Consider the following 24,642-nt stretch of genomic DNA (forward strand, 5'->3'; position numbering starts at 1 on the left):
AGTCAGAGGAACTGAAAGCAGGGACACAAAAGGACATTGGCACACTGATGTTTTAGTGGCATTTTTCATGATTGCCAATAGATGGAAACAGCCCAAATGTCCATCAACTGATGAGTAGAAAAACAAATTGTGGTAAATGCATACAGTGGAATATTATGCAGCTGTAAGATGGAGTAAATTCATGATGCGTGCAACGTGGGTGAACCTTGAGGACATTATGTTGAGTGAAATAAGTCAGAAACAAAGGACAAATACTGTCTTGTCTCACTAAGTGAACTAACTGTATAATAAGCAAACTTTGAGAGTTAAATTCTAGAGCACAGATTATCAGAAGATAGAAAGAGGGCAGAGATTGGGCAATCGATGCTTAGGGAGTACAGAACGTTCAATAAGGTTGATTGTAAATGTTCGGAAGTGGGTAGGACAGTAGTGTGTGATGGTAGCTGAATAGTGTAAGTGTAATTAACAAAGCGGAGTGTGAATATGGTTGAAAGAGCTATGTTCCCAAAAGGAAAGCTAGAGGATGAAAACTGGGACTGTATAATTTAGCAAAACCTAGAGTGGACAATGATGATGGTTAATTGTACAAATATAAGAAAGTTCTTACATGAACTACAACAAACATATGCTACTATTACAAGATGTTAATATTAGGGTGGTATATGAGGAGAAATACAATTAATGCAAACCAAGGTCTATAGTTAACAGTAACATTGTAATACTTTTTCATTATTTGTCACAAAGGCACTAAACCAAAGCCAAATGTCAATAATGGAATATATGGGGTATGGGATTTTTTTTTTCCTGGAAGAAATTAGAATGTTCTCATATTGACTGTGGTGGTAAATGTGTAACTATGTGATTATACCAAGAACCATTGATTGTACACTTCGGATGGATTGTATGGTGTGTGAATACAACTGTTAAAAAAAAGCTTAGACAAAATAATGAAAATAATGCTTTACGCAAGTTCGTATTTACAAGAAACCTTTTGGGTCACAGCTTGTCTAAAGGATTTCAGATAAGAATTCAATGTTTTTCTTGTCTTTCCTCCACCCCCCTCCCCAAAAGGGGTTTGTACAGCTTTTATTCAATAGTGCATTTTAATACTTAAGATTTATTTTTGCCAGCATTTTTTTATTGGTATAGTAACTATGTGAACAACCTCTTAACTCCTATGGATGCTTAATAAATAATGCTGTTTGAACCTTTAAAAAAAAGGCTACATGCCGAAATACAAGTTAGTCCCATCAACCCATTTTTCCTAATGGGAGACAACCACTTTTACCACTTCCTTCTGTGTCCTCCCAGAAATTTTTTTGTGCATGTGCTTGCTAGTGTGTGTGTAGCGTGTCCTTCTGCTGGGCTTCATCTGATGTGTCCCTCCTGATTGGACGGGGGCTCTTGGGGTGGGGTAGGGGTGGGGGATGGCATCCCCATCACTTCAGGGGTCCAGTCTGTCCATGTGACAACCCCCACCCCCCACCCCAGCCCTGTGGAAGGCCACCGGGCTGGGGTTGGCAGGGTCAGGGCTCTGCACTGTGAAGTGACTTTCCCCCTTCCCACACTGTCCTTGGGAAGAGGTCGCGGGCTGCGCAGATCATCTGCACGGGAGATGTGTCGCCTCTCCCCACTACTGACTCATCTCAGGACGGACTCGTGGGTATTTATCTTATTCTTAGGGTTATAATCCAATATATGTTACTTAATTTCTTGCTTTCGTTTGTTCTGGCTTTGGCTGTTGGGAGCTCGTCCAGGTGGCTCCTGGGTCCCTTCGACGTGCCCCTGTTTGTTATTTGAGCATTTCTTTACTGTCTGGCTTTTCAGGTGCTCGAGGCTCATATCCCCCCACCCCAGTCCCGGAATCAGCATCCTCCGAGGAGCCTTGTTTCCTCTGATGGGGCATGGCATGGGCGCCGAGTGGGCGCCTTGCTGAGTGGGCCTCCCGCTGGATGCCTGGACTAGCCTGTTTCTCCTTTCTTCCGTTGGTTCGGTTTATTTTTATTTATTTCCGTGTTCCTATTAGAAATAGACTCCAGTGAGCACTCTCTGTGTCCGTCGCCTGCTCACCACTTCAGCTGTTTCCTGAGTAAATTCCCTGGTCCCAGGCAGGTGCAGGCGTGGCCTTGGCTCCTGGTGCCCTGTGGACGGTTGGCCCTGGAGGTGTCCTCTGCAGCCACTGCCCCCCGCCAGCCCGGGGGGTTGTAGTTAAACAGAGCTTGTTTGGCAGTAAAAAGAAACGAGGTTCTGAGTCATGCCGGCACATGGAAGAACCTTGAAAACCTGACAATGTGAAACATGAAAATATGAAAGTCCAGGATAGACTACCCTGTGGAGACGAAAAGTAGCATAGTGGTTTCCCAGGGCTCCAACTCTGCTTCGCCCTTGTTTTCCTTCCCAGCTTTTTGCCGGCAGGGCGGGTGCAGCCTCTTCCTGGTGGCGCTCGCTGCCCCTTCCGTCTCGGCTTCAGCTGCGTTTGACTCGCAGGAGAGCACGTGCCTGCGGGAGACAGCCGTGGGACCTGCTGCTCGGCCCTTCAGCCCCCCAGTAGGTCTTTTTTTGTATCTTTGTTTTTGGTCACATAGTCTCCTTTTTTTTTTCCCCAAGTTAATTAATACTCTTATTAGATCAGTACAAATCGTGGAAATAAGTTCCTTTGTTAGAACGGGGGAAAAAGTCCATTTCAGGGCAGAGTTATTCGGGATGAAAGGAAGTGTGTCTTCAGTGAGGGACCTGCCTGCTGTTGGATGATTTCCTGCTGATGTTTTCGAAGATTTTGGACTTCTCAATTTTCTTGGCTTTCTGGTAGCCAAATCTTCCACTTCCTCTCTTTTTGCGTTTGCTAGTGTTGCTGTTCACATTCAGACCAACAAAAGGAGGCACCTTGAAACCGAATGACAGAGCAACCTGAGGCAGACTGAAGTTACTAATGTTATAGATTTGTTTTGGAGAATGGGAAGCATATGCTCGAATGTATCACTTACATGCTTCCTGGGCTGACTTGTGAAGGAAGTGATTCTTTTCAATCAATTTCTCAAGCTGAGACTGAATGTCAGAAATTTTGGACCAGGAAACTCAAATTTGCTTAATGGAACCCTGGAGTGCTTCAAGTGGTGGAGGAAACCCAGGTCTTCTGGCGCAGAACGTGCAAGGCTGTCCTCTCGCATTCAGGCTCTGGAGGGTCATCCGAACAATCCGGTCGGCGTCTGTGCACCACAGTACCCCCGAATCTGCCTTGCAGAACTGGCAGAAGGTGTCGTCCGCTTATTTTGCTTCAGCTTTCCATGAATGGCCAAGACAGGCAAATCAATGTAGTTCAGCAATTCATGGTGTATTCCATGGACTTACAGGATGAAAAGAACACCGTCATTTTCTTCTTTTGGTTCTTCTTAAGGATTGTAAAGAGCAGAAGGAATCTCTTTTCAGAGGGACAAACAACATATCCCTGCTCAAGACTGTCCACTGTTGCATTAGTTTTATCTTCATCAACACCAACATACAATGGCTCTTTTTTCAGAGAAATTCTTGCCAGGTCTTCAACTTTTCGAGTTTGTGTGGCAGAGAAGCGCATGATCTGTCTGCATACTGGCAGAAGTTTAATAATCTGTTTTAATCCCTCTTCAAGCCCAACATCCAGGATATGATCAGCCTCAGCAATAACCAGACACTGTAGGTTTTACACACAAACCCTGGGGGATTCTGCTTGTGGTCCAGGAGTCCACGTTGTGGCCGGTCCGCAATGATGTGGGTCCCATTAGCAAGCTTCTGTGCTTCAGCAGGTCTGCTGCTGTCCCCCATTATCAGCCTGTACGTGTGGACGTGGTGGCTCATTAGCCCCTCAAGCACAGCCAGTGTCTGCACGGCCAGTTCCCTGCAGGTGGGAACATGAGGACTCCGTTCCTGGGCATGAGTTTTAGCTTAGCAGTGAGTTCGACAGCAGGGATGAGAAATGCCAGGGTTTTGCCACTGCCTGTTTTTGCAGCCGCCAGAAGATCTCTGCCTTTCAGAAGTGGTCTGACACTTTTACGTCAGGTTTCAGTTGTGTTCGTAAGCACCTGTAGTCGTGTTCCTAAGTGCCCGCAGTTGTGTTCGTAAGCGCCTGCGGAGTGTTTTCGTTGACAGCGTTAGGTAGGGTTGCGGATGATGTATCCTCAGAAGCTTCGGTCAGTCCCGGGGCGAGCTGGGCACTTCCTTGTCACCGTCATCATCTGGCTGCTTCTTGCTGTTTCCTGTCTCCTCAGGAGCTCCAGCACCTTCTTCAGACTCTACTTTGTTTTTGGTTTCTGCTTTTTTTTCATCAGACCCAGCATTTTCTACAATTTTTACCTTCTTTTTCTTTTCTGATTCTGAATTGGGTGACCGTGTTGCTGCTTCCCCTTGGCTAATACAGATTTCTTTGGGGATGTTTTAACTTGAACGTTTTTCAGTGCTTCATTAGACGTCTGCATTTCGGGCTCCTGACACGCCTACACTCATAGACTGTGTTAGGGACGTTTTAACTTTTCCAGCTTCCACAGCTTCTTCAGACGCATCTCCATTTTGGGTCTCTGACAAGTTCACATCTGAGGCCCCCTGTAGCTTTAGGTTTCACTGCCGCAACTTAGGGTTCCGCTTCTCGACCTTCCTGCGTCAGAGCGTCATTCGTAGGAGAGGCCTGGTGGCTGGGGCGCCTTCACCACCATGCTGCAGCCGTGTCCCTGCATGTCCGGGGCTGGTGTTACTGCTCCTTTGTTTTTAAATGAAGAAACAAATGCTAAGTGCCTACAGCATACCAGGCACTCTGTGGCACTTTGTGGGCTGTGCGGGGCTGTGTCGGCAGAGATTCAACTGTCCATCAGAGAGCAGCTCATCAAAGCTCTTCTGCATGCAAGTAACAGAAACGCCATTTCGTTTTCACCTTTTGTGTTAATATTTCTAATATTCCCATTACTGAAATGAGGGTCATTTTTCATACTATTCCCCTGAAGTATCCAGCACAGTAGTTTTTATATATTCACAGAGTTGTGCAAACAGCACCACAATGAGCTTTAGAACATTTTCATTACCCCGGAAAGAAACCCCGTACCCATTAGTAATCAGTCCCCCCTTTCCCAAAACCTCTCGGAACCCTGGGCAGCCTCTAATCTACTTTCCGTCTCCATAGAATTGCCTATTCCAGACTTTAATAAAAATGCACTCACTTGTTTAGTGTTTTCAAGGTTCTTTCATCTTCTGGCATGAATCAGGACTTCATTTCTTTTTATTGCCAAATGTTCCATTTTATATGGGGCACACCTTGGAGATACTGCAGGTTCATTTCCAGACCACCACAGTAAAGCAAATATCACAGTAAAGCGTGTCACTGAAGTTTTTGGTTTCCCAGTGCATATCCTGTGTTTACACTGTACCATAGTCTATCAAGTGTGCAGGAGTATTATGTCTAAAAAACAGTGAATGTGCCTTAATTAATATGTGACACCAAGACATGAAGTGAGCACATGCAAGCTCTTGCTTGACACAGGGTTGGCACAAACCTTCAATTTGTAAAAAACACGATATCTGTAAGGTAGAAAAAAGTGAAGCACAATTAAGCGAGATATGCTTGTATATGTCACACTTTGTTTATCCAGTCTTCAGTTAGTGGATATTTGAGTTGTATCAACGTTTTGGCTATTATGAGTAAAGCTGCTAAAAACACAAGTTTTTGCATAGACAGGTGTTTTCATTTCTCTCGGGTCTGTCTGCAGGAGCGGAATTGCTGAGTCGTGGTAGCTGGGGTTAGCCTTTGAGGAAGTGCTTCCCAGCACAGCTCATCTTGTGCCTTTCGACCAGCAGCATGGCAGGTTCCAGTTTCCCCATCTTCATCAACACTTGATATTGTCTTTTTGATCAGAGCCATTCTAGAGAATGGGAAATAATCTCATTGTGGGCTTGGTTTGTGTTTCCCCAGTGGTTACTGACATTGAGTGTCTTTTCATGTGCTTATTGGCTATTTGTATATTTTCTTCAGAGAAATGTCTATTCAGATCCTTTGCCTACTTCAGATATAAGGTCTCTATCAGATGTATGATTAGCAAACATTTTCTATGATTCCATGGGTTGTCTTTTCATTTTCTTGATAGTGTCCTTTGAATTAAAAGTTTTTAATTTTTGTTGAGGTCCAGTTTATTATTTTTTTGTGTGTGTGTGCTTTTGGTGTCATCTAAGAAACTATTGCCTAATCCCAGGTCGGGAAGATTTACTTCTCTGCCTCTAAGAATTTTATAGTTTTAGCTCTTATGTTTAGGCCTTTGGTCTATTTTGAGGTAGTTTTTGTGTGTGTTGTGAGGAAGAGTTCCCACATTCTTTTACATTGGATTTCCAGTTGTTCACACACCATTTGTTGACACAGCCTATTCTTTTAACAGTTGCGTGATGTTCCATTATGTTGATAAACTGTAATGTATTCGGCTAGTTCCCTACCACCCTGTTTAGTTCTTTAGGTGTTTTATGTATATGTATCTATGTATCTATGTATGTTTTAGTGCCTAGCGGGGTGGATGCCTCCTCGGTTTCTTCATTGTGTTCCTGGCCGTCGTCTTGCAGTTTCTCATCTGAGTGACTTTCAGATTTCATGAAAAGTCCTTTGTGATTTATTAAGTTTGTCTTGTATGTCCTTCAGGCAAGGCTGTGGTTTTCTTTGCAGAGATGTTGGATGTTTCTTTTCATGATGGTTCCCGCGTATTTCAGAGTCTGCTTTTTTCTCTGCTGTCTCGTAGATGTTGACAGCGACTGGGAAAACAACTGATGTCTTGGATATTGATCTTATAAGCATATTGAACATTCTAATTCCACTGTTTTTTGTCAGTTGATTCTCTTTGATTGGATTTTGTAGTCAAATGATAATGTGTACAGAGAGTGACAGATTTCTTTCTTTCTGATATGTACGCCTCATTTCTTTATCTTTTTGCAGTGGCTTTGACTTCTGGTGCGGTGTCGAGTGATGGGGTCAGAGCCCTTACATGCGAATGTCCTTTGGATGTCCCACAGCTGAGCCACCTGTGTTTCTGGGGTAACCATAGCCTGGGTTTTTGTTATTTTTGCTGGATATGCTAGATTGTACTACGGTGTTCTTTTTTGGTTCCCCATGTTCAGTTGGATTCTAAAAGAGACATTTCATTCTGCTCTTTATATTGGGGATACTTGCTGGTGAAATGAACAGTGAGCAGATGACCTTGGCCGTGTTCTGTCGTAAACTCGGGATAGACTGTGTGTGGTGGTTCCTTGTGTAGCAGAGCCTTGCGTTGCAGCTTGGGAGTGACGTTGGTCTGCGAGGAGCTGCCCCCCACCCCAGCTCTGTCCTCCATGCCGGGCCCCGCTTGGGCTCCTGCTGCCCCTGGCTCCCTCCCACCCCAGACTCCTTTCTGAAATCTGTCTTCAGGGCCTGGCCAGCTGTTTAATTTTCTCTCCACCTCCAGGTGGCTTGGCCTAACTCTCTTCTGTGGTTGATAAAACTTAGCAAATGAGGGCACTTAACTTATTCAGCAAATATATATTTTAACAGCTGAGTTTTTATGCTGCTAAAAGCAGAGTTTTGATTTAATGCTGCATCAACTGACCTGTTTTAACATATGCTATTTATGGAGATGCAAACTCTTATGTATTTTTTCAATAGTTAAATAAAAGCAATGTGTACAGTTAGAGGTGTGATGATCATATAGAGCTGGGATTAGCTCATCCGCACTTTGCTGAATCTCTGCATTTACAATCGCATTGATTGCTGTTTGGATGAAAAAAAATGAAAACAAAACAAAACAAAACAAATGATAGGTGGGTTCTGACCTCGGAAGTAGTTGGTGTTTTTCACTGATTTCCTCTGGTTTGCAGTAAATAGCAAATAGTTTTTTGGTGGCTATCTGGGGATTAGCCTGACCACTGACTGAGTGGATTTGATAAAATTCAACACCCAAACACGATTAAAAACAAACAAATGACCTCCCTCCAAAAAAGAGCAAAGGTCCCTTTTATAATCAGGCATATCTTTTTGGATTTTAGTCACCTTAAAGGTGAGCATTTCTCTAGAAATAAGAGCTTTTAAAGGGATTCCACCAACGCTTGAGCTTTCACAATATGAAATGCGTTTTATATCGAGACCTGCTACAAACACAGTCAAAGCAGAGGCCATGTGAGGTATTTCCAGCACAAAGGGATTGAATGTGGGGGTTTAGGCGCTTAGGAGTCGTGGAGCTGGTGAGCGTTAGGGTGGCGCTGCCCGCCGTCAGCTGCAGCCTCGTGTGGGGTCTTCCCGTTAGATGCCGCCTCGGTGGGCCTGGGCTTGGATTCGAGGCCAAAGTTCCCATTTCCTAGCCTCTGCGGAGCGCCTCGGGGAGAAACAGCCTCCGTGCCTCATGATATTTCCGGCATCAAGTACAATAGTGACCGCCCCCTTGGGCGTTTACGGAAGACAAGAGCACTTGGCTTGTGGGGACTTTCTGAGAGAATGGCCCGCACCCCATGGAGCTGCAGGTCAGCACTGGGGATAAACCTGTTTCGGTCCAGGCCGGAGAGCTCATCAGGCGGGACACACCACACTGGTCCGCGTGCCTCTGCTCCCTACCTCGTGAGGCCCCCGTGTACGAGGGAAACAAAACGTCGGCCCAGAACGCTGCCCCCCTGGCAAGGGCCTTCCCCACCCCTCGCTGCTGCCCCCACCTCCTGCTGAGTGGGGGGGTCTCTCAGAGCTGCGAGGCCCTAAGCTGCAGGGCTGCCAGCTCACCCCATAGTTTTGGTCTGGTCGTCCCTTAATTTTTTGTGAGCTTTTTAATGCTCTATGAAAATGTTGGTTTTTACATTTTGGCCGGCACTTTTGGTTACCACCTCCCTCCCTCTGCAGGGTGCAGTGCATGTCCCTGTCCCAGGCCGGGTGGTAAATGTTTCCGTCTTGGGTGTTTTTTGTACCTCCTCGGCCCCAGGTGATCTGCGGGTGCTCAGCTAGAAGTTCACTTGCCGCCCCTGTGTTAGCTCCCCTGGACATGGGGGCTCCCAGGCTTGCACAGCTGGCCATGGCTTGGATTCCTTCCCCATCACAGAGCAATTTCCCGGCTTTTAGGGAGATCTCCTGGCCTAAAGCACCTGGGTCTTCCCACAGTGGGAAAAGAGGCTCTGTGCTGGCATTTGCAGTCCAGGGAGGCCCAGGCCCTCTTTTTTTTTTTTTTTTTTTTCATTTTTATTGAGATTGTTCAGATACCATACAATTATCCAAAGATCCAAAGTGTACAATCACTTGCCCCTGGGTACCCTTATACAGCTGTGCATCCATCACACTTAATTTTTGTTCAATTTTTAGAAACTTTTCATTACTCCAGACAAGAAATAAAGTGAAAGATGAAAAAAGAAAAAAAAGAAAAGGAAATTCTAAACCTCCCCTATCCCTAATCAACCCCCCTCAATATCAATTGACTCCTAGTATTGATATAGTACGTTTGTTACTGTTTGTGAAAAAATGTTGAAATACTACTAAATGTAGTATATAGTTTGCAATAGGTATATAGTTCTTCCCCACATGCCCCTCCATTATTAACTTCTAATTGTATTGTCATACATTTGTTCTGGTTGATGAAGTGATTTCTAGTATTTGTACAGTTGATCATGGACATTGCCCACCATAGGATTCAGTTTTATACATTTCCATCTTTTGACCTCCAACTTTCCTTCTGGTGACATATATGACTCTGAGCTTCCCCTTTCCACCTCATTCACACACCATTTGGTGCTGTTAGTTATTCTCACATCTTGCTACCAACACCCCTGTTCATTTGCAAACATTTAAGTTCATCCTAATTGAACATTCTGCTCATACTAAGCAAGAGCATCTACATTTCTTCCACAAGGCAGGAGGGACAGTCAAAGACGGTAGAGAGGCAAAAGAAAGAGGAAACAAAAAAAATGACAGCTAGGAAGCAGCAAAAGGAAAAATAACCTTAAATCAAAGTAGAATAAAGAATCAGACAATACCACCAGTGTCAAGTGTCTAACATGCCTCCCCTACCCCCCCCTTATCTGCATTCACCTTGGTATATCACCTTTGTTACATTAAAGGAAGCATAATACAATGATTCTATTAGTTACAGTCTCTAGTTTATGCTGATTGCATCCCTCCCCCAATGCCTCCCCATTTTTAACACCTTGCAAGGTTGACATTTGCTTGTTCTCCCTTGTAAAAGAACATATTTGTACATTTTATCACAATTGTTGAATACTCTAGATTTCACCAAGTTACACAGTCCCAGTCGTTATCTTTCCTCCTTTCTTGTGGTGTCTCACATGCTCCCCATCTTTCTCTCTCAACCGTATTCATAGTTACCTTTGTTCAGTGTACTTACATTGTTGTGCTACCATCACCCAAAATTGTGTTCCAAACCACACACTCCTGTCTTCTATCACCCTGTAGTGCTGCCTTTAGTATTTCCTGTAGGGCAGGTGTCTTGTTCACAAAGTCTCTCATTGTCTGTTTGTCAGAAAATATTTTGAGCTCTCCCTCATATTTGAAGGACAGCTTTGCTGTATACAGGATTCTTGGTTGGTGGTTTTACTCTTTCAGTATCTTAAAGATATCACACCACTTCCTTCTTGCCTCCATGGTTTCTGCTGAGAGATCCGCACATAGTCTTATGAAGCTTCCTTTGTATGTAATGGATCGCTTTTCTCTTGCTGCTTTCAGGATTCTCTCTTTGTCTTTGACATTTGATAATCTGATTATTAAGTATCTTGGCGTAGGCCTCTTCATATTTCTTCTGTTTGGAGAACGCTGTGCTTCTTGGATCTGTAATTTTATGTCTTTCATAAGAGATGGGAAATTTTCATTAATTATTTCCTCTATTATTGCTTCTGCCCCCTTTCCCTTCTCTTCTCCTTCTGGGACACCAATGATACGTACATTATTGTACTTTGTTTCATCCTTGAGTTCCCAGAGACGTTGCTCATATTTTTTTATTCTTTTCTCCATCTGCTGCTTTGCGTGTAGGCTTTCAGGTGTTTTGTTCTCCAGTTCCTGAGTGTTTTCTTCTGCCTCTTGAGATCTGCTGTTGTATGTTTCCATTGTGTCTTTCATCTCTTGTGTTGTGCCTTTCATTTCCATAGATTCTACTAGTAGGTTTTTTGAACTTTTGATTTCTGCCGTATACATGCCCAGTGCTTCCTTTACAGCCTCTATCTCTTTTGCAATATCTTCTCTAAACTTTTTGAATTGATTTAGCATTAGTTGTTTAAATTCCTGTATCTCAGTTGAAGTGTACGTTTGTTCCTTTGACTGGGCCATAACTTTGTTTTTCTTAGTGTAGGTTGTAATTTTCTGTTGTCTAGGCATGGTTTCCTTGGTTATCCAAAGCAGGTTTTCCCAGACCAGAACAGGCTCAGGTCCCAGAGGGAAGAAATATTCAGTATCTGGTTTCCCTGTGGGTGTGTCTTAGAAAATTGCTCCAGCCTTTGATGCCTCGGGTCACTGTGCTTTTCTGCCCAGCAGGTGATGCCTGTTAGCCTATAATTCTTGGCTGGTGTGAGGAGGTGTGGCCGTGTTCCCCCAGGCTCTGGGGTCTGGTTCTGAATGGAAAGGGCCCCACCCCTTTCCTCCTAGAGAAGACAGACCCCTCAGGTGGAGGTCATTAGCATTTCAATGGTCTCGCTCTCTGCTTGTGCTGTCTCCACCCTTCCCCGAGTCACAGCCCTGGAAACTGAAAATGACTGGGGCTTTCTCCACTGAGCCAAAAAAGAAACAGATAGTCCCCTTCAGACTATCAGTCCTCCGGCTCTCCCAGGTCAGTCGTCACCCAAAGCCTCTGTCTGTTTTTGGGGCTGCGTACCTGTAGTGAGCAGTTCACACTCGCTACTTAAAACCCCAGTCGGAGCTCAGCTGAGCTGTATTCGCTTGCTGGGAGAGAGCTTCTCTGTGGCACCATGAGGCTCCGCAGCTCGGGCTATGGGGGAGGGGGTCTCCCGACCTGGTTCTGCAGGTTTTACTTACAGATTTTATGCTGTGTTCTCGGGCATTCCTCCCAATTCAGGTTGGTGTATGATGGGTGGATGGTCTCGTTTGTCCCCCCGCAGTTATTCTGGATTATTTACTAGTTGTTTCTGGTTTTTTGTAGTTGTTCCAGGGGGACTACTTAGCTTCCACTCCTCTCTATGCCACCATCTTGCCCGAGAATCTCCCAGGCCCTCTTCTTGGTTGGCGTCTCTGACAGACCCTCGGAAGGTGGCCATGGGGACCAGGCAGAGGCCACACTGGAAGAAGAATTGCAGCCTCTGAGGCAGCCGGGGAGCACTTGCCCTGAGTGTGAAGTTCGTGTCCACGTGGGTGGGAAGCTGAGCCACCGAGATCATGCCTTTGTCTGCTCCTCCCAAGACTGGGAGCCTCCGTTCTCTCGCGGGTGACGAGCCCCTCAATGATCGCAAGCCTGGGTGTGGGGCCTGCAGCCGCCAGAGCCCCCACTGGCCTCCAGCCCTTCCGGTCTCATGAGTGGGCTGTGGCTACTGGCTGCTGCTTGCTGGGCTAAAACAAGTCCAAATCCGAGGGAAAAGCAGCCTTGATGAAGATCCCAAGGCGAGTCTTGTCACAAGAGTTTAAAGGGTGGGGGGCCACAGAGGACAGAGTGCCTGCTGGTGCTCTAGGGGCCTCTTGGCTCTTTGCTGCTCAGCTGGTGTTTGGGGAACAGCTGGGGGCCCGTGTCCCACAGATCAGGCCCCAGCCTGGAGGTGGACTGGATGTGGCTGGAGCAGGGGCCCTGCAGCACCTGCTGTGTCTCAGAGGTCAGAACTGGGGGAACAGAGCCGGCTGCTGGCCCAGCTGAGGTGGCCCTTCCTAAAAGTCCGGGGCCTGGGAGTTCAAAGGCGGGGTGGCTGTTCAAAGGGCTGCCAAGGAAGGTCCCTAGAGGGGAGATCCAGCACGATCTCCCACACCCAGGTCTTTTCCCAACTGCGTTGTGTCCCCTTGGAGCGCGGCAGCAGCTCCTGGGCTGGGCGTGGGGTCTTCGCAGGGGGGTTGCTGCCAGCTCACTCTGTGGCTGACTGGGGCCGTATGCTGGGCCTGTGGGCTGCGGGAGTGCCCCTGCCCTGGGGGAGGGCACAGCTGGGACGTGTGGGCCAGCGGATCGTGGTAGGGCAAGTGCTTAGGCAGAGGGGTCTGCTGAGAGACGGGCAGCATGGTGCTCGCTTTCTTTTTGCTGACAGAATATTTAGAAAATCATTATGTGTTCACTGCCAGTTGCAGAAGGACATTTAGGGAGGTCCCCCGTGATGATATCTTGCGTAGTAGATGCTGCTGTCAGCCAGGCAGCGGTGTCTCACCTGTGCAAGTGTGTGGTCTCCATAGCCAGGGCGCAGAACTGCTCCGTCACCTCGAGGCCGCGAGGCCAGGAGACCTGTCACGCTTGCCCACCTTCTGGAGGCCTTCGGGGTTGTTTCTGGCTCTTGACGTTTACGTTCTGCCTGGACGTTCATGGACATCGGCTCTGGCAGTCTGGGTGAGTGCCCACAGGTGCCGCGGCTGCGTCGTAACCCAAGCGGCTGCACTGTTTGACGTTTCCGCCGGCGGCAGCGTAGAGGCCTGTCCCCATATCCTCGCCACGTGGGTGCTGCCACTGGCTTGTGTTTGAGTGCTCACGCTTGGATGAGGACACCAAGAGACAGAGCCAGCCCTCGGTGCTTTCCCGGGCTTGGTGCCAGCCCTCCTGCTGGCTTCACGGTGGACGTGGCCATTGTCCACCCTGCATGGGGTGACTTCCTGGGGTCTTGGGGAGTTTTCTGAGGTGTCTGCTCTGTCCCCTCCCTAGGCACAAGCACGGCTGCCTCCATCTCTTACTCGGGCCGGCTCGGCCTACTTGCAGGAAGGTTGGAGAATCACCAGCTTCCCTCCTCGCTGTAGAAATCTGATGGTCCTCATTCTGGGCCAGAGGAAACAGGACCCAGCCCTCCCACCCCTGCCCCCCAGTCCGGCTGTCCTTGGGTCAGCATCTAAGGCTTTAGCTGCTTCTGGTTGGCCGGAGATGTCCGTGGGCCTTGCTTTCCAGTGGCAAGCAGAAATAACTCACAAACATGCAATTACAAAGAAGGTTATTAGTTCTTCTGTGTAATAACACGATCAATGTAAAGAGAATAGCCAATACAGAAGAAACCAGAAGCACCGATTTGTGCCTGAGCCTGCCCTAAGCAGCAGTTGGAGCAGGTGCTTCTCAGTGGTTTTACAAGGGGTGGCCTCGTGTGGCTTCCCCGTGTCCGAGAGGGCTTGCTGCCCCACACTAGCCTGTGCACCGCAGTTGTTTTCCATATTTTCCAAGAGGAAGCAGCTGTTCATGGGCGTTTAATTTTCACATCTGTGTTGGTTGTTTTTCCTTTCGTGAATTACCTATTCATATTTTTTTACCAGTTCTGTTAGAAAGTTTATCTTTTCCTTGTTGATTTGAAAGTAGACTTTACATACTAAGAGCACTTTGCCTTTCTGTTACGTTCCAAACATTTGTCCAGTTTGGTTATTTTTTGATGGGTTTTGCCCAGAACAACGAGCAGTCTGCTCCCCCGCCCAGGCCGAGTGGCCTTACCACTCCGGGCTTGCGCGGGCACCCGAGACTTTGGGCACGGGCGCCTCCCCACAGCCCGCCCTGACTCTTTGGCCCTTAGGAGTCACCGTTCTCGGGTCAATACAGGAACCTGCGGAGAGGGAAGCAGCAAAGGGCATTGTGGCTGCCTTGTACCCCCCCCCCCCGAAGGGGAAGGCACGCTCCCCACTTTCTGTTGAATCCCGAGCTTGTGCTCGTCCTAGGGGATGCCCCTGGTCACAAGCCGTGTAGGGGCCGGCCACCGGTCATTTTGTTGGTCCCCTTCCCCTGCCCCATCTTGACAAGAGGCCGCCTGGCTTTGTCTTTAGTGACGATGGCGGGGATTTCCCGGGAGACTGCGTCGGAAGCCGCCCCAGTCCGAGTGTCCGGCCAGAGCCTGTGCTGGAGCCCTCGGGCAGCCCAGTTACCTTCCTGGTTGGTTGGTCGTTGATGTCACTTAACCTCCTTCCTCGCTGCGGAGGCCCAGTGAAAAGCCGCCTAGCACCTGCCACGCTGTGTTGCGCCTGCTGGCCGCCATGTCTGTCTGTCTGTCTGCCCATGAGCCTCACTCATGGTTGTAGCCCTAGCACTCAGCCCTGCGCTTGCTAGTGGTCCTCAGTAGGCATCTGTGGGAGGGATGGTGCGGTTAGAGTCCCTTCATCTGAGGGTTGGGGGTACACCTGCTAGATAGGGGCTCCCCAGAAGTCAGACCCCTGGCCCGGAGCCGTGGTTTTGCTGCTGACACCAGCGGCCATGGCCCCACTGAGCTTCAGCGTCATTCCCAGTGGAACAGGGAGGAGGCTGCCTGTCTCGCTGGGTCGTGGTGAGGGCTGAGCAGAGTTCTGCATGTAAACAGCTCTGCACAGCCCTCAACACCAATGGTTGTTTTCCTCTTTTCCCGGGCCTGGTGTGCGTGTGGGTGGCCACAGCTCCAGCCCCTTCCCAGGCGGGCTGCTGAGCGGTGCCAGGCCGGGAGGCGAGGCCGACGGGGAGCATGCGGGTGCCTGGGGCCCGCCTGCTGCGCTCCCACCTCTCCATATCGCCCCCCGACTGTAGCCCCGTGTCCTCCCCTGTAGGGGCCCCGGTCCTGGGGAGCGGCTGGCACCTGCCCCTTCCCAGTCGGGTTCTCTCACCGGCAGAGCTGGTCCTGGCAGGAACAGACATGGCCCCAGGCCCGCTGTCCCCCATTTTCCTTCGTCTGCTTCCAGGCTCGGGGGCCTTCTTGGCAGGTGGGCTTCCATGCCTGCAGGGTGCACCGAGGGCAGGCTCACCGCTCTGCCGCCTCTCCTCAGCGTCCTGCAGCCGCCCTCAGGGCTGTGGGAGTAGGAAGGCCGGGACCGCAGCTCTGTCAGGTGCCCTCTCTGCCCCCGCATTTCAGGAGCCGGGAGCACCGCTAGGGTCCCCTCGTCCTTCTCGTGCTGGGCCCCATCTCCGGAGAGCGGGTCTTCTCCACCTCTAGACCACGTCCTGACCCTGGTGACTCGCCACCACACTGCCGGCCCCTCGCTGGGTTGCCTGGGCTTGTCCTGACTTCCCCCTGCCCTGCTTGCCCTGGCCGGTGCTCGCAGGGCTCAGAGCCCACCCATGCCGTTTCCCTGGCGCACGAGACCCCCACCGTCGCTCCGGGCGGAGCCTGAGCCCTTTGCCCATGGCTTTCAGCCCCTGGGCCTTGGGGGCGGCCCCTGCTCGCTGCTTGGAACTAGTGGACGCAGCAGGTCGTCTGTTTCTGGGGTCCTCACTCTGGCCGGGCTCTGCGCTGCCAGCCTCCCTGCCGATGAGTCAAGTCCTCACACGCCTCGGAATCTGTAGGGAAGTCCACCCCTCAGGGGTTGCGAGTTGGATAGTGTCCGTGAACAGGATTGTCCAAGCCCTGACCGCAGCTCCCACGAGTGGCCTGGACGTTGTTTGGAAACAGGGTCTTTGAAGATGCGATTCGCAGTTTGGGGCCACTCGGGGCTGGGGGCCCTGACCCGGTGGGACTGGGTCGTTGGAAGAGGAGGGGCAGGACGTGGGCAGAGGGGGGAAGGCCGCCTGCCGCAGACAGAGGATGCCTGGGATGCCGGCGGCCGGGGAGCTGCTCCGGAGGACCAGGCTGTGCAGGCCTGAGGGTGGTGCGGGTGGGAGCGCGTTTCCCTCCGGGGCAGCAGCGCACGACTGGGCATCCGCCTGCCCTCCCTGTGCAGTTCCTGCATAAACAACGGCGAAATGACGAGACAGGAAAGGAGACCCAGCCCGTCGGCCCCCCGTCGTGGGTGTATCACACACGCTGCCGACGTGAGCTGTGGGTGGGGATTTGTCTCACTGTTTTAATTTAATTTTAAAACACAAATCTTTTTTTCATTTATAAAAGTAAAAACTTAGAAAATATGTAAAAGTTTGGAACGTTTGACCATGTTTATAATTTTTTGTCTTAGTGTTTTTAAAACATGGTTGGCTTTTAGCTTCTTTGTTTTCAATCTTAGCTTTATCACAAGTAATTTATGAGGTAACTCCTGGTCAGACCATCACACTTGGGCCTCACCAAGACACCATGCAGGGTGCCGGGTGGGTTTGGGGCACCTTGTGCGTCCCCCGCACGGCCAGGGCAGCTCGGGGGCCCCCAGCTCGGCCTCTGCCTCGCGGCTGCTCCTCCTCTCCCTGCCTTGGAAGAGGGGTGCCGTGTCGCCACCATCTTGAGACCATGGTCTCTGAGTAAATGGGCATTTGGAAGTTCAAGCAGCAGCCTGCCTGCGAGGTGCCCCGGGCATGCTTGTGATCTGCGCCTGCTCCTTCCTGGGTTGTTCTGCTGCCTCGTCGGTTCCTTGGCTGGGCTGTTTGTGGGCGAATCAAACAGGAAACACAGGTGGGGCGTCCGCCTCCGTCCACGTCCTGCTGGGAGGTTTCTGAGACCTGTCCCCAGCCCTGTGGGGCGACAGCCCGTCCGTGTGGGGAAGCTGTCACAAGGACTGTCAGGGAAGTTCTCCAGCTTGGGCTCCACATCCCAGAATGGACAGATCAGGCGAATATTTGTACAGTCTTTTCAAAATTATTTTTGTAATGGTATGAGAAGATTTCCCAGGATGGAGCTTTCACAGCTGGGAAAACAGCGGCTGCTTTGAAGACGGTTTTCCCAGCACAGAGCTCAGGGCTCCCACTGTTCAAGCATCAACAGTGGCTGCTTGAGACTCACTGTCCTTTGGGTCATTTTCCAGGGCAGAGAATGGCCTTTTCTCCATGTCAGCTGCCCTGCCCCTCTCGGGTATGCTCCTGCCAGCTGAGAGGGAACCCAGACTTCAGGCTGCCCAGGGCCGCGTGTGATGCTCTCAGGGGCTCCTGAGGTGTCCGAGGAGAGACGTGTGGGTGGGGGAGACCCGGCGTGACCTGTGCTCACACCCGTCTCTCTGCAGTGGCTGCCCCGGCCTCAGTACTGGTCCCCCAAGGCCATGTGGCCGTGCTTGTCCCTGCAGACCCTGCTGCCACCAGGGAGCAGGCACCGTGATCCGCCAGGCCTGGACAAGGCCGGGATCCCACCTGCGCCCTGGTTTGGAAAGCCCAGCAGTCTGGCAGGTGCCACTCCACGTCTCGTGTGGCGCGGTGTCGCCGGCGTGTCTGAAGAGGGGCGTGAGAGTGTGACAGGAGGTTAGGGACGGCCCATGAGGACACACTGTGGCCCTGTCCTTCCGACCCACATTCTCGTCCTCAGGATAAACAGACTCCCCTGCACGCCCTCAACCCCCCATCGTCGGCTTGTCCACATCAGCTATTGGAAAATTAGACCTGCCATAAGATTACACACCCTCGAGGAACTTTGTTTTTTGAAAGCAAACAAAACTTCATTCAAGAAAATAACGGCCCTTGCTGTCCTTTCAGGGTGCAGGCTGCAGCGCCAGCGTCGCAGGCAGGACGTGTACTTGGCTGTGGTCGCGCAGGGCCCTGCAGCCGTGGGGACTGGGTTAGGGCTCGGTCCACCTGCCCCCGGCGCCCCCTCGAGCTGCCGTCTCGGGGCCCTCCCGTGGGCTCTGCACCGTGGCCTGGTTCACATCGTGTCACCGAAGCACCCTTAGAGCACATCCGGCTTGACGGAGAAGGGAATCTGTTCACCCCCAGTGGGCGGGTCTTTTCCTCGGGAAGAATTATTTGTAGAAAATTTGGTCTTAATTTTTTTCACATTTATTTTTATTTATTACTGGTAGATTAAAGTTTATTTCCGAGTTTTTAAGACAGAGCTGTGTCCTTCTAGAGCATAAGGGAAGCAGAAAGTCAAAACGTCTCTAGGCACCTGTGGGGGTAAAGTTCACCTCAGCATGATGAGGGGCCTGGTGAGGTTCAGCCCCGAGCAGGGGACACGGGCAGGAACAGGGCAGGAGTCACCCGGGGAGGGCTAAGGAGCCCTGACCCCAACCCCAGCGACCCAAGGCTGCCATGACATGTCTGCAGGTTACAGGTGCCTCCAGAGGGGAGCGCCAGGCCGGAGCAGCGTGCTCTCCTCCGCTCACCCCGTCTGCTCCTCTGTGCCCCACCCCCGACGTCCGTCCACACCGGGCCAGCGCGGTCATGAAGACGAGGGTCCTGTCTTATTGCCCTGTGGCTCCTTGGCGACCGTGAGCTGAGCCTTGCACCTGCCACACCAGGGGGACCGTCCGTGTCCAGTAGGGGGAGGGCCTCACGCGATGGCCTGAACGGATGTGGATGTTGTCCTCCTTTTTCTGTGTCAGTTCTCGTGATCAGCGATGTTCCTTCTTTAGCTCATTGAACATGGCAGGTTCCATTGGGAGTCGACTGCTGGATGGGGCCTGCAGCCCCAGTTCACCCCATGTGCTCATGGCACCAGCTTCTTTTTACTGCTGAATTCTGTTGGCCAGTATGTCGGGGTTTTTGCATCTGTGTTTGTGAGGGATGCTTCTCTGCAGTTTCTGGTTTGGGCATCAGAGTCTGCTGGCTTCATGGAGTGAGCGGGGTGGGGGGGGGCTCTTCCTCCCACTCTGTTTTCTAGGGACAGTGGAATTCTCCAGTGAAACCATCTGGGCCTGGAGGTTTCTTTTCCAGATTTTAAATGATGATCTCCATTTCCCTAGGAGTTGGGCTGTTGACACTCTTTCCTAGGAGCTCTGAGCCATGGCTGTTTGTGCTTTTCAAGGAACTGGGTTTCCTAAGTTGCTTGTTAGTTCCCTGCAGATATTTTGAAGTTTGTCATTTGTTTCTTTAAGTGTGAGAGTTGTGTTAAGATGTGCAGTTTGCAACACTGAAGTCTGTGTGAGTTTGCTCTGTCAGTTTTACTTCTCCCATCTTCTTGGTGCAGCGTCAGCCTGGCTGTCTGACTACTTCCCAGTCACTGCCTTTGAAAAATTGATGGGCGTTTCCCAAGGCCTGGGATGGCTGCGTCCTCCTCCAGGAAGGTTCTCGTTGGCTTCTGCCAGGTGCCTGGGGGTTCAGCTACTGCCCTAAATCTTGCCCAAAGCTGAGGTCCCTGGCCCACCCTGCACCTGGCACTCGGAGCATCTGGAGACCACCCTTTTTGACCCTACCACAAGGCCATGCGCTGTCCTCGGCACCAAGGCGGTCATTTCTGCAGGTTGCTGCGTGTGTGCGGGTGTGGGAGACTGTGAGTGCGACCACGAGTGGAGTATGTGTGAGTGTGAGTGCACGTGCGAGCCTGAGTGTGAACGTGTATGAGATTGTGGGTGTGCGTGAATGTGAGAGTGCACGCGTGAGTGTGTGAGGGAGAAAGTGCGAGCGAGCGTGGGTGCCTGTGTGTGTCTGAGAGTGTGTGTGACTGAGTGTGCACAGTGTGCGTGCGCACATGTACATCGCTGGAGGGCTGGAGTGAGGGTGGGAGCTCTGGCTGGCTCCAGTGCGCCCCGGTGCGGCTCTTGGGGGCTTTAGCTCCTGGGGGGAGCAGGGTGCGGGCGCACGTCGTGTAGGGTTTTCCGTCAGAGACGGGTCAGAGCGTCCGCTTGTCCTTTCGGATTCCCCACTCTTTCATGCTTTACGGTGTTGGTTTCCATGTGTCACCTGGTCCAGCGTGTTCTACTGTCTCTGCAGATGGGTTGATCTGAATGACGAGTCTTTCATTACTAGAAGCTGGAATTCAGGGTGACCTCAGTGGCTTTCTCACAGAGCCCTGAAGTCAGGTCTTTGGGCTCAGGGAATGTGCGTCAGCCTCTCGGGGACAGTGTTGTGTGTTGTGACTTCTGAGGACAAAGCCACTTGCTTTTTTTGCTCTGCCAAGCAACTGCTGACTTGTTCTTGGTGCCGTCGGCCATCGGTCATTACTTCTAGGAATTAGGGAGAGCAAAGAAAAAGGGCTGAACTGATGATTCGAGACCAGCACCTGCTCTTACTTGCTCTCTTCTGGGTCCTTCCCATTCCCATTTTGGATGCACAGTTGCTAAAGCCCGGGTGTCTGCTCCCAGGCTGGCCGTCCCTTCCTGGGTTGTTGGAGTGTCTTGTGACTGCCTGAGGGAGCCCAGTGTCCCACATGAGACTGAGCAAACGCTGCTCCCGGGGGCTGGTGTCCCTCAGGTAGCTCCCACGTGCATCCACTGCGAGTCTGGTGCCCTGGGAGCTAGAGGCGAAGATGGCCCGGCCCAGGCTCTCAAACAAGTGGGGTCACTGTGGGGGAGCAGGCACTGAGCGAGCAGCCGGGCAAGGGGACATACAGGCCGGGTTGGGGAAGGGGCTTTGGTGCACAGGCGGGCATCCGGCCGTGATTCCCTTTAGGGATCGCATCTCTGGGGTCTTGGCTTTCAGCAGAGCCAGGCTGTGGCGAGCTGGGGCCGCTGGCTTGTCTAACAGCTGGAATCTTCCCAGGACTCCTGAGCAGGTTTCTGACTTTGAGCTTCAGCCCAAGAACACAGTCAGGTCCTGGCTCATGTTTGCTTTGTGTTCCTTTGGCTCCTAAAGCCCTTGTTCCAGGCAAGATCCCAGACCCACTGGACAGTGGCAAAAATCGGATTGACTCAGAGCAGCTGACATTTTTCTGACGCCACAGAATTGGGCCCTTGCGCAGGCTGGGGTTCCAGCTGTGGGCTCCTGTGCCTGTGTGCGCAGCCTGCATGGTGGTGCCCCAGACCCTGCTCCTCTCCTGCCCCGTGGTGGGGCCTGTGCTTGCTTTGACATGGCCTTCCTGTCCCCGCCCGCGGGCCTCCCCTGCCTGCCTGCCCAGAGCCCACTCCTGGAGGCTCAGGGGCCCATAGCTGCCCTTGCAGGGTCTGCGGGGGCTGCAGGTTTGCCTAGGGGGAGGCGGTTAAATCCCTTGGAAAATGGGTTTGCCGTTCAGACCCTGGGCTGCCCAGCAGTGCTGCGTGGGGCAGGGCATGGGCGGTGCATGGGCCTGTCTCCTGCACCCTCAAACCCCCAAACCAGGAATGCAAAGTGCTGACATGTACCTGAGAGTGAGGCTTGGCCTCGCCCAGCGGTGCTCGGCCGTCGGCTCTCGGACGGGGAGATGCAGTGGGGAGGTGCAGCCTCCTTTCCCCAGCCTCGGCAGGCGCTGGCAGAGAGACGGGCGCCAAGCCTCGGGCGACTGCTCCGACCTAAAGAAGAGGTGTCTGCAGCGTGTCTTCCCCCTTCGAGCCTCTGAAACTTTCCAAGAAGGAAATTTATCACAAATCTAGCAAAAATAGCTAAGGGGATGTAATAAAAGCTTGACTGATAAAGCTTGTTTTACAGAGTTCGGAGCAGCTCGCCCCAGTGAAAGTATCAAGAACAGTTGAGAGGAGATGCAGTTGTGCTGCTTGTTTTCCGTGTGTGTTTGTCCTTCCTGGCGCTGGTGTTGGCCGCGAGGCCTGGTCTGTCCGAGGATCTCGGCTGCGGACGCCGCAGCATCCGTCTGTCCAGCGTTGGTACCTCCCCTGCCAGAAATGCTTCATCGGGGGCTCTGCTTTCAGTTTTTACTCAAGTCCTCTTCCTCTGTTTTTAATTTAAAATCATCAAAAGATACCCCAGCTAGTTAGTTGTCCACCATGGAGAACAAAATAAAGCTCTGTTTACTAGGCAGTGAGGAGACTGACTAGAAGGCTTGTGATATTAGAGGGGAGCTTCCAGGATTCGGGGGGCTGAGCCCTTTTCATTCTGGGGAAGTGCCTCGTGGCTGCTGGTGAGGTGTGCTGAGGCCACGGCCACCCTCCCCATCATGGGCTGTGATCGCAGAGCTCTGGCAGGCCTGGCATCTCCGCCCAGCATGCTGGATCGTTCTGAAGATGCTGTCGCATGTTGAGGGGCAGCCAGCTGTGGGAAGCAGTGACCCAGTGCTTCGGGGTGTTTTTAAATAACAGCTCTATTGAGATATAATTTACAAACCATAGAATCACCCCTTTAAAATGTAAAATTCAGTGGCTTCTAGTATATTCACAGAGTTGTTCAACCATCACCAAAATCTAATTTCAGGACACGTTTATCGCCCCAAACAGAAGCCCTGTCCCCATCAGCAGGCCCTCCTTGCTCCCCTAGCCCCTGGTGCCCATGACCACCTCCTTTCTGCCTCTTCTGACTTGGTGTAAAAGGAGCTGTGAGCATGTGGTGTCTGGCAGCCTCATTCAGCATGGTCTTTAAGAGTCGTCTGTATTGTACCACATCTCAGAACTTCATGCCTTTTTGTTGCTGAGTAACAGTCTGTTGTATGGCTACAGCAAGTGTTGCTCATCCACACATCCATTGATGGGCATTTGGGTTGCTTCCACTTCTAGCTGTTACGAATAATGCTGCCAGAAACATTTGTGTGGAGACACGCATTTTGTGTAGATGTGCGTTTTTATTTCTCTTGGGTGTAGACCACGCATATTCTAGGAGTGGAATTGCTGGGTCGTGTGGTTATTCAGTGTTTAACATTTTGAGGAAACACGGCTATTTTCTGAAGTGGCTGCACCATTTTACAGTCCCACAGCAGTGAATGAAGGTCCGGTTTGTCCGTGTCCTTGCCCACACTTGTTATTGTCTGCCTTTTTGATCAGGCTCTCCCAGCAGGTCTAAAGTGGTATTTCTGTGGTTTCACTTTGCTTTTCCCTAATGACTAATCATGTTGAGCGTCTTTTTTGTGGGTTTATTGGCTATTTGTACATCTTCTTTGGAGGAATGTCTCTTTAAATTCTCTGTCCATTGTAAAAAATAAATCATTTGTCTTTTTATTGTTGAATTGTAAGTGTTCTTCTTGTATTTTGGACATGCATCCCCTTTCCAAAATACGATATGCCAAAGTTTTCTCTCATTCTGTGGGTTGTCTGTTCACTTTCTTGATGGTGTTCTTTGAAGTACGAAAGTTTTTTTTAATTTTGCTGAAGTTCAATTTATCTATTTTTTCTTTTGTTGCTTCTGCTTATGGTGTCATGTCTGAGAAACCATTGCCTCTTCGAAGGTCATGAAGATTTGTGCTGTGTTTATAGTCACAGTTTTTGTAAGACTTTTATAGTTTTAGCTCTTCCATCCTTCCATGTGGGTGTTTGGTCCGTTTGGAGTTATTTTTTGTATACAGCGTGAGGTCAGGTCCTGCCTCATTCTGTTGCATGTGGGTGTCCAGTTGTCCATGCACCATTGGTTGAAAAATGATTTTTTCTTGTTGAATTGTGGTGGCAGCCTTGTCAGTAATCAGTTGACCTAAATGTAAGCTGTCTTTCTGGACTTTGAATTCTGCTTCCTTGACCTCAGGTGAGTACCGTCAAGTCTTGGTTAGAGTAGCTTTGTAGTAAACTTTGAAGTTGGGAAGTGTGAGTTCTCCAGCTGTGTTCTTTTTTTTTTGAAACTGTACTGGGTATTGTGGGTCCCTTACATTTCCATATGAACTTTGGGATCAACTTGTCAATTACTCCCCCCACCCTGAAAAAAAAGCTGGAATTTTCAGAGGGATTGTATTGAATCTGTAGATAACAACGTTAAGCATTCCAATTCATGAACATGGGATATCTTTCTATTTATTTAGGCTTTCTTTAATTTCTTTTGACAGTGTTTTAGTGTAAAGCATTTTTAGTGTTGAAGTCTCACCCTTCATTTTAAAATTTATTCTTGAGTATTTTATTCTTTTTGATACTTTTGCATGTGGAATATTTTTCTTAACTTCATGTTTGGAATGTACAACGTATAAAAATGTAATTGATTTTTGAGTACTCAGCTTGTATTCTGCAGT

General features: G+C 50.3%; 1 protein-coding gene and 1 pseudogene across 1 annotated transcript in view; one reads left to right on the forward strand and one right to left on the reverse strand.

The window, feature by feature from the left end:
- Positions 1 to 24,642, forward strand: part of C21H7orf50 (chromosome 21 C7orf50 homolog) — a 109,670-nt gene that overhangs the window by 14,086 nt on the left and 70,942 nt on the right. The window lies entirely within an intron of this gene.
- Positions 2,722 to 7,325, reverse strand: LOC119518005 (annotated as a pseudogene).

The sequence above is a fragment of the Choloepus didactylus genome, chromosome 21 (assembly GCF_015220235.1).
Source record: "Choloepus didactylus isolate mChoDid1 chromosome 21, mChoDid1.pri, whole genome shotgun sequence".
Taxonomy (NCBI): Eukaryota; Metazoa; Chordata; class Mammalia; order Pilosa; family Megalonychidae; genus Choloepus; species Choloepus didactylus.